Source organism: Juglans regia, chromosome 4 (genome assembly GCF_001411555.2).
Source record: "Juglans regia cultivar Chandler chromosome 4, Walnut 2.0, whole genome shotgun sequence".
Classification (NCBI taxonomy): Eukaryota; Viridiplantae; Streptophyta; class Magnoliopsida; order Fagales; family Juglandaceae; genus Juglans; species Juglans regia.
In genome coordinates, this window is record NC_049904.1 from 3,145,565 (window position 1) to 3,154,414 (window position 8,850).

Consider the following 8,850-nt stretch of genomic DNA (forward strand, 5'->3'; position numbering starts at 1 on the left):
AGTGCTAAAATTTAACTTAGTGCCCATGGCCTCCTGCAAGCTTTGCCAAAATTTTGAAGTGAAACGAGGATCCCTATCTGACACAATGGACACGGGGTACCCCATGCAACCTCATTATTTCCTGTATATACAGCTTGGCTAGTTTCTCCAGCTTATTAGAAACTTTGATAGGCACAAAGTGAGCAGTATTCGTCAAACGGTCCACTATCACCCATATTGCATCCTGTCCAGTTGGTGTCCGAGGTAAGCCTGTAACAAAATTCATAGAAATATGCTCTTATTTCCATTCTAGAATCTGAAGTAGTTGCAATAACCCTGCTAGTCTCTGATGTTCTACTTTCACCTGTTGGCAAGTTAGGCATTGTGCCATAAATTTGGCAATCTCTCTCTTCATGCCATCCCACCAAAAAGATTCTTTCAAATCCCGATACATTTTTGTACTACCTGGGTGAACTGTGTAAAGGGAGCGGTGTGCTTCTTTGAGGATGAGTCTTTTTATTTCAACAATGTTCTGGTACACAAAATGTATTTCCGAACCCTAACATTCCATTTTCAGCAATGTTGAACTCAGATTTAACCCCTTTTTCTACTTCTTCAATTAATCTCGCTAACTTAGAATCTTCTTTTTGGACAAGCTTAATTCTATCTATCAAAGATGGTTGAACTATTAAACTGGCTATCAATGCCTACTGGTCGCTAGTAACAACTTCAATAGTAGCTCTTTCTAAGTCCATTAATAAGTGGAGCTGAGTGGTAAGAGTTGCAATTGCTGGTTCCGTTGGCTTCCTGCTAAGTGCATCAGCTACAACATTAGCTTTGCCTGGATGGTAGTTAATGTTGCAGTCGTAATCCTTGACTAGTTCAAGCCATCTCCTCTATCTCATATTAAGTTCCTTATGAGTGAAGAAGTACTTCAAACTCTTGTGATCCGTGTAGATTTCGCACCTTTCACCATATAAATAATGTCTCTAGATTTTTAGTGCAAAGACAACAGCGGCTAACTCCAAATCATGTGTGGGGTAATTCTGCTCATAAGTCTTCAATTGCCAAGATGCATATGCTATTACTTACCCATGCCGCATCAATACACACCCCAAACCCAAACGTGAAGCGTCATTGTAAACCACAAATCCTCCTTTTTCGCTAGGGACTGTTAGAACTGGAGCTGTCACCAATCTCTTCTTCAATTCCTGGAAGCTTTCCTTACATTTTTTAGTCCAATCATACTTATTGTTCTTCCTGGTAAGGGCGGTAAGAGGAACTGCTATTTTTTAGAAATTTTCTATAAACCGACGGTAATAACCAGCCAAACCCAACAAACTCCTAACTTCATGCACATTGGTTGGTTGGGTCCAGTTAACTATTGCTTCGATTTTTCTAGGGTCTACTGAAATACCATCCCTTGAGACTAAATGTCCCAAAAATGCAATAGACTCAAGCCAAAACTCACACTTCTTCAACTTAGCAAATAATTTCTTATCCCTTAGTGTCCCCTATACTTGTCTCAGATGGTCTTCATGTTCGGCTTTGCTCTTAGAGTAGATTAATATGTCGTCAATAAACACTATTACAAATTTATCTAAGAATTCATGAAATACACGATTCATCAAGTCCATAAATACTGTTGGGGCGTTGGTTAGGCCAAAAGACATGACCAAGAATTCATAATGGCCGTACTTGGTCCTGAAAGCTGTCTTAGGCACATCCTCTGCCTTGATCTTCAATTGATGATAATCTGATCTGAGATCAATCTTGGAAATTACCAGAGCACCTTGCAACTGATCAAATAAATCATTGATGCGGGGCAGCGGATATTTATTCTTTATGGTCACTCGGTTCAGTTCCCTATAGTCTATACGCATTCTCATTGTCTCATCCTTCTTCTTCACAAACAAAACTGGAACTCCCCAAGGTGACACACTGGGCTTGAGGAAACCTTTGTCTAATAAATCTTGCAACTGTTCTTTGTGTTCGGCTAACTCTGATGGTGCCATTCGATAAGGGGCTTTGGAAAGAGGAGACGTGCCTAGGGCTAACTCAATAGCAAACTCTAACTCCCGCTCGAGTGGCAATCCAGACAAATCTTCAGGAAAAACCTCTGGATACTCTCTCACAATAGGAATCTCTTCTAACTCCAATTCTTCCTTTGGCTCATCCACCACGAAAGCCAAGTACCCCTGACACCCTTCATGTAATAACTTGTCAACCTGAAAAGCAGAAATAACTGATGGAAGGATACGCACTCTGGAACCCATAAACCAAAGTTCCTCTTCTTCCGAAAACTTGAACACCATTTCCATTTTAAAACAATCAATACTAGCATAACTGAAAGCTAACCAATCCATTCTCAAAATCACATCAAACCCAATCATAGGAAAGACTATCAGTTAGCTGGCATTCCCTCCCGCTAATAGTTATTGGACACTTAAATATAATCTTGTTGCAAGTCACTATATCACCTGCTGGGGTTGAGACCTTCAAATTGTAATCTGTTTCATCAGCATTAACGGGGTAGAACTTAACGTAATCCATTAAAATAAAAGAGTGGGTAGCCCCCGAGTCAAATAGAACAGTAGCCTTATTGAGAAACAGGGGAATAATTCCTGTGTTTACGTCATATAATCCATAAAGATAACAAGATAAGTAATCCTTAATTCTCAACATAAAAAGCTAAAAAGGAAGGTCAGAAAGATTATAACTGTGATTACATCATTCTTGTCCTCAACTTCTCCCGGTGTTAAAGCAAACACCAGTGCCTGGACACTCCTTCGCTGATTGTTGCCTTGGTTATTCGGCCTAAAGTTTTGACGTGGGTTGGGCCTTCTGTTGTTCTCCACAAGCAATAGACCTTCTCTAATGAAGTGCCCATCCTTACCACATTTGAAACATGATCCCACTTCCCTTCTACACTCCCCAACGTGTATACGGTTACAGAACTTACAGAGGTTAGTGGTATGATTTCCTTGCATCTGTCTCTGACTTGAACTACTTCCCTCATTTCTCTTCTTCCATGGCCCTTGATCTAAACTAGAGAATCCTTGTGGAGCAGCTCTCTTTCTCTGTTCTTGCAATTCAGCACCCCTTTTGAGATTCTGCTAGACTAGCATCGCCTTGTGCACTAATTCTGAAAATTTTTGAATTTGTAGGACCATCACTCATTCATAAATCCTATAGTTCAAACCTTTTTCAAACTTCCTAGTCTTCCTCTCCTCATTAGGAATTAGATATGCGGCGAAGCGTGATAATTCCACAAACCTTGCAGCATATTGGCGCACAGTCATGGTCCCTTGCACTAAGTTGGTGAACTCTTGAGCTCTAGCTTCCCTATCCGCTTTAGGGAAAAACCGGTCAAAGAAAGTATGCTTGAATTGAGCCCAAACAATCACTCCAGTCCCCACAGCTTCCCTGATGACTTTTTCAGAATTCCACCATCTCTTCGCTTATCTAGTTAGTTTAAAAGCTGCGAGTTGAACCTTTTGTTGATCGGTACACTCCAAAACACTAAATATTTCTTCAATGTCTTGTATCCAATCCTCCGTTGCGTTTGTATCACCTCTTCCATCAAAGATGGCAGGATGTATTCGATTAAATTGTTCAAACGTGCAACCCCCGTCGTTGTTGTTTTCATTCAAATCTTCAAGGCTTCGAACTCAACGACCGCCATCCTGAAAGCTTACATTTAGTGAAACGTTCTAAAATAAATAAAGGCGAAAATACTAGGTAAATAAAATATGCGTATAAACACAAATACATATATATATATATATATATATATATATCAAATAACTATTTAAGCCTGACATCACTTAATACTCACATACATCATTAGAATCTAAAACCTCAAAGTTACGAATTCAATTCCTAACATCTGTTGTGGTGCCCTCGATCCCCACGTGTTATTTTTGTTGAGTTGGTGACACCGGGATGATGACCACACGGATCACGCACCTCGACGACCAGTGCTTAGAGTGTGTACATCATGCAATAAGTGTACAAAATAATATTCGCAGGAGAGAAATAATAAGGTCTTTCTTTATTAACTACCAGAATTGTTCAAAAACAATAAAGTAACTTTACAAGGATTAAACAGTCATTCGACAGATAAATTAAGACAGGAAATAACATAAGGGAAACAAATCCCATTGCGCTGAACAATATCTCAGCAACTCAAACCTCTGCAGAGCTGATCCCTCGGGTTCATACTCGGGCTCTGCTTCAGACTTTACGGCACCATAAGACAGAACTGTAGGGTAAAACACCACAATAAAATTATGACATATCAGCAAGTAATTAACCAAATCAACATCCAAAATATTTAAAACACATTAACAATAATCACACGTCCCCATACGGACAAATATGCATAAAAACTAAACCACATTCATTTTTTCCAAAAATACATTTTTAATCACTCTCGTCAAAAAGCTCATTTAACCTAGTCATAACTTTTATTATGAAATTATGAATGCACCACGGTCTCCCGTATCGACCGTCCGCACGCCCTGGCTCTCATCGTCACACCACAGGTAACGATCGTGCATGAGACTTAGTACGAGAGCGTACATGGCCAAGCATCATCTAACCTCGCCAGCCAAAAGGTCACGGAATTGGTACGAGAGCGTTACCGTCTCGTCCGTTCCCGTCGTCGCCCTGCGACAACTTATGGGACGTCATGTCAGTATGTTACGCTCTCGAGTGACCAGTGGAGCTCCACCGAGATAATGTCACATCTTAGCTTGGGGTCGTGATACACACGCACCAACATAATTAATAACAATAGTCACAATTCCAAACAGATAACGTGACATCATATCATAATTTAATAAAAACGATAAATATGCATTTCAGCAATTTATTGGAATACACATTTAAATAACTCATTTACAAATTCACAAAAATTAAAAAAATATAGTTTACAAGCAACTACATGCGTAATCCCGTCCTCCAATCCGGCCCAAGGCCCAACACCAAAATCAACCACAATCACAACCCAACATTTTAACGGCCCAAGGCCCAATTTCCAACATGCCAACAGCTACAGTTAAACAACAGTTATAAAGCCAATTTAAATCGCTTGAGTCGCGATGGAAAATTACATACAAAAATGGGAAATAATTCTGAGTGAAAAGTGCATTGCTCAAGGCGGCGGCAACAATGATTTTTAAGAATTAAAACAGTAGCTTCTCTCTCAAAAGAAATCGATCTATGAAATAAAATTTGAGAAACTCAACACACGGCAATATCCAACAATTCACCAAAATAAACCGATTGAAATACAAAGTTTTAGAACCAAACAGAGCTCGGCCAAGCTTCACAAGCTCACGGTTTCATCAACAAAAAAATACAGAACAGGACACAAATCAACAAGAAGAGAAGATGACTAAGACAAGAGAGGAAGGAAGAGGAACTCGACAGGCTTTATTGTAGAAGTCGTGGCCTATTTATAGACCAAGAATGGCGGTGGTAGGTGCCCGTGTGTTACACGGGTAGAAGAAGAGAAAACGGCAGTGAGTCGTGCGTGGCAGTGAGGGTTGTGTGGAGAAGCGGCGAGTTGACAGCAGCCTTCGGTGTACATGCCGAAAGACATAGAGGCAACAATGGGAGCTCGAGGTGGAACAGGGGGGCCGCGTGGAGCTGCAGTTGGACAGCTAGTATTCAGAGCTGCAACTGAGCGATACGGAGCTGCCATAGAAAGGTGGAGGTGGCTTAAGCAGCTGCTGGAACAAGAAGGGAGAATTAGAAAGTAGAAGAAAGAAGAAGAAAATGGAAGAAAATAAAGAGGAGGAAGAAAGGGGATGCACGGCGCAAGGGAGAAGAAGATAAAACCCTAAGGGTTTTCCTCCCAAAATGGCGCCATTCAATTTAAATAGGGGCTGGGCTGGGTTCCTAACTTCCATACGAGCTGGGGCCTCTAATCACAAGTCTGGGCTTGAAGCTACATGGGCTGGGTTTAAAAAAAAACGCACGGGCTGGGTTAACATTCACACAGTTTGGACTTGATTTGGCTCTCCTAACTCACTCACCACGGCCCAAAAAGAGAAACACACACACACACACAGCCCACAAATAAAACACTGCAACTAACATAAATAACATATAAAAATATATAGTAAGGAATTAAAACCCAAAATAAAAACACACCAAAATAAATTACAACTAATAAAATAAAAATAAATAACACACTTAAATAAAATAAACAGAATTATAAACACAAATAAAATTAGCGATCTCACATCTGCCAAATCTAAAACCTCAAATCCCATCAAAATCAATCATAAGGTTCTTAGAAGCTCAAACGTAAATATCCACGTGATCATCCTTATAGTACTCAAGTTCCTATACTAAAATTTTTACATCCTATGAACCCACAGATAAAAACCTCCAAGGTTTATAGTATGCAAAATTATAACATGTCTTTGATACCAACTGTAACGCCCCGACCTCGAGGGTCCGGAGAGTTAACTCATGTAACCTGTAATCAACTCCAACAATCCTAATGTATTTTCAAATCCAAGAACATATACTTCCAAAACTTCAAATCAAATGTAAATACTTCAAACTAATAAACCATACATACTCACATATCAAATCCTCAATCCAACAACCCAAATAAAATATCATCTTTTCTTCAAGTCTCACATAACAAACTAGAATAAAATGAAATTGACATAAGTCTCCATAAACCGTCTAAATCCATTGAAATCAACTTAATAAATAAATAACTTCCAACAGTAGCACTAATACTGCGAGGTACCCAATAACTGTTCACATATAATCTTGTCCACAAACTCTAATATTGATCCTCAACTGAACCATCAATGTTATCTGAAAATATTATGAAGATTAAGGGGTAAGTTATCAACACCTCAGTAAGCAGAAAGCATATACTAGTATGTAAACATGAGTATTTATAACGTTCGGTATGTAAACAAAATATTTACTTTCAAAATGTAGAAACAATATATTTACTTTCGAAATGCATAAACAAAACTTGATACAAAAATACTAGAGTGAAATTTTCAGAAAAACAAACTTGTTCCCAGAAAGAAAATCTATTGGCATATCCAAACTGAAACATTATAATTATATCATATCTTAGCATCACATCGGAAAAAATATCATGTTTAACCCCCTGTGGTTGGGTTATAAACCACCATTATACCCGTGGCTGGGCCGTATACCAAGTTTCACATCGGTGGTAGGGTTATAAACCACCATTATACCCGTGGTTGGGTCGTATTTCATGTTTCACCCACATGGCAGGGTTAGAAATTGTCAATATACCCGTGGCTAGGCCGTATTCCATGTTTCACCCTCGTGGTAGGGTTATAAATGACCATTATACCTGTGGCTGGGCCTTAACAGAAACAGAACGAAACATCATCAGAATCAGATCACATTCATATACAGAATCATAACTTCATGTCAAGGTTTTCAGATGACACATTATATCAAAACAAAATATTGAATAGCTTCAGATCATTTCACATGTTCGAAATAAATAGAATCGAAACATCTTCATTTATTCATAGTAAAAACTTTTAGGATTTTATATTCGCTCTTTTTGTATAGTTCAGAAACAGAATGCACAAAATTAGCTCATGTCTATACCAGTCATGACAGAAAATACTTTCTCTTAAATGGAATTTATGCATATGCAGAATAAACATCTGAGATCGTTTTCAGATTTCTTTTCAAAACCAAACATGCTTATTTTCAAAATTAACCTCATTTCATTTCTTTTATGCAAAACTAGTATATGAACCCCGCTTATCTGACTTCCGTATATTATCTTCGCTTTGTGTTAGAACTCTAGTAGAAACACCACCTAAACAAAACATATACCCAACATTTAATAAACCAATCCAGTAAGCTACTATTTATTGAGTAACAAACCAAAACAGCCCATTCTTATCTCAATAACTATCATAAAATTAAATCCGAATAGTACCCCCCCAAACCCTTAGCATTTAAACCCCACCACCGCCACTAAAAATTTCCACACAGCAACCAAATATGACTCATAAAGATTACCTCTTACCAACAAGTATTTAATCAAAGACAATCAACCCTGGAACACCATTCCGCCTTTGATCACTGTTAATCCCCACTAGCCATGTACTTAGAATTCCACACCACCACCATATCAACTACACTTTATCCACATTTCAAAATCCAACCATGTAATACCTAAGAATATTACTAAAAGTTTCGGAAGAGACTTACCTAAAAGAATCACAAAAGCTTCGCACCTCCTCGAATCGAAGCAACCCACTGTAAACTAAGCCCAAAATTCACTGTAATCTCTAGTGAAAGAGATGGTGGTTTGTGCAAGGAATGATGGAGGGGTTTGAGTGTGTGCACGACAACCAATACAGAGTGGGTGTGTGTGTGTGAAAACAAATCAAAGCAAAACAAAGTAAAAGAAGGTCTGTGCGAGTAAAACCAGAGGAAAAAAAAAAGAAAAAGAATAAAATAAATGAGAGATCAAAGAATGAGAGAAGGGAGTTACCACAGTAGTGCGAAAAATGATGAGGAGAAGGTCGACAGTGATAGCTCCAACAACTCGGGGTTGAACGCACGGTGAAGGGAGAGAGAAATTGAGAGGAAACTGATACAAAAATTGTCTGCTGAAAGGTGAGGGCTTTTTTTTTTTTTTTTTAATGTGAGGAGATAGAAGTAACTACAAAAGTTATGGGTTTGGTGCGTACGGGTTGAGAAAAATGCAGAAATGCAGTGCAAGGGAAGATCCCTCGAAGAAGAAGAATAGTGCAGCAAAAGGAGAAAAAAAAACTTACCAAGTGATGCCGTTTCAAGCTTCCTTCAAGTGATCCCTTGTCATGGGCCGGG